The 1893-nt window shown below is 37.2% G+C and overlaps 1 non-coding gene across 1 annotated transcript; it reads right to left on the bottom strand.

Moving 5' to 3' along the window:
• Positions 1-1274: 1274 nt before the first annotated feature.
• On the bottom strand, positions 1275-1346 carry trnae-uuc (transfer RNA glutamic acid (anticodon UUC)). Its single transcript has one exon. It is a non-coding gene; the product is annotated as a tRNA-Glu (tRNA).
• Positions 1347-1893: the final 547 nt, after the last annotated feature.

Here is a 1893-nt window from a genome sequence, read left to right as displayed (position 1 = left end):
TATATTTAGAAAAAAGCCTAATAAATTATTATTTATAGAAAACAACAAATTATTTCTGTTTCTATGATTTTGCATTTAATCTTAGGACGTGATTATTACATCGCTGCTTGTTAATTGATCATTACGCTGCTGTTCTTTCTTTCAGACCTCTTTTATTTTGAAAATATATCTAATATGTAGGTTTGGGAAGGTTTTCCACGAGTCTGTTTGAGATCAGGTCCAACATTTCAGATCCTCGAAGACCTTCGGAGACAGTCGATAGCAGCCCCCCCCCCCGTCTCTAACTCGCTCATATATTGTTTATCGTGACCTTCCTCAATCCGCTCAGGCATCGCAGCCGAGGGACTTCATCTTCACCCTCCACACTGCTTATCAATAATTGAAACTGTGTCGTTGAATTCTTCAGTTTTCAGATGTTTGCTGTCAGACACTTTGCAGGAATGTTGGTTGAGCCGCACACAATAGACGACATTATACCTGACACTTGGTTTGAGTTATATTCTATTTAAAGGAAGATGCTGATGCAGACAGAACCGACAGTTTACACAAATTATTCATCTTGACTTTACCAAAATAAGAATATAAAACTATATTTTTTAAAAAAAGAACCTGTCACTGTCTGCAAGGAGGACAGAAGTCTTTAATATACAAGACAACATTGTTCAGGAAATAACAACACTTGTATATTTCGTAACATTTGTAAAAGTGCACATACAGTCTTTCTCATTCAGTGAAAGGGAAGCAAACTGTTCTCTGCATATATGAATATGTCTGTGGTTGTATGTGTATTTATGCTCATGTCTGTTTATTATTATAATTATTTTGTTACATTTATGTATGCAGTAGTTAAATGGTATTTAACTATTGTACATGAACCTTAGCGCCGTGTTTACTGAGACCATAGATGTAAACGAGCTGCAGTTCATCTGATTTACAGAAAGTGCAGCTACATGAGATCTGATGCTGTTGACATGTTGCTCATATCTGGAAGGAAACAGAGTACAAACACTTATGGATCTGCAGTCGTTATATGTGAGGAAATACGAGTTAAATATCCTGATGTCATCTCAACAAAAAGATCAGTGATTGATTATGAAAGATTGTCTTGTATTGTATTTATTGGGACCATTTACAGTGTTAAACATAAATGTTAACATTTGATGTACTGCAGCAGATTCAGCTCAAAGCTCATTTTTCATCTGCAGGTCACAATTACAACATATAACAGCACAATAACAAACAGTACAATTTAAAAGCAAAAAAAAAAAAAGCAGTTCCCATACCGGGAGTTGAACCCGGGCCGCCTGGGTGAAAACCAGGAATCCTAACCGCTAGACCATATGGGAGATTTCTGGTAGAACTTTCAAACTTTTCACAAGATAGTTTTTATAAACAGATAATATGACAGCTAATATTATAACTGGCTGCTTCAGTCACATCACACTGGACTGGTCAGAGGTCAGAGGTCAGGGTGTATGGTGCAGAACTCTGACAGCAGAGACCCGGGTTCACATCCTGAGTCCTGTGAGTGATCAGGTTTGGTTCAGGTTAGTGAAAGATGCTGGTTTCGCTTAAATGTTCGTAAACATGTTGAGCTTTAAGTCACTGCAGACTTTTCTCTGTATTAAACAGAGACCAGGATCTTTCTCAGATCTGAACCAAGTGCTGCAAGAGTCTGAACACAAACCACAAACACTTTCATGCTGCTGCAGTCTCTACCAGCAGAGATTTTACTGCAACATCTGATATTTTGGTGGAAAAAACTAACTCGGTATGTCGTCTCTGGACATTTCACTCTTACGTTCAGTATTAACATTTTTGCAACTTGCCAAATATGTTAATTAACAACATTTTCTCATTGTGGTGACAGAAAATTTAAATCAGACAGCGTTA

This window comes from Thunnus thynnus, chromosome 4 (assembly GCF_963924715.1).
Source record: "Thunnus thynnus chromosome 4, fThuThy2.1, whole genome shotgun sequence".
Taxonomy (NCBI): Eukaryota; Metazoa; Chordata; class Actinopteri; order Scombriformes; family Scombridae; genus Thunnus; species Thunnus thynnus.
The sequence above is the reverse complement of the archived record's forward strand: the minus strand, read 5'-3'. Positions and strand labels throughout refer to the sequence as shown.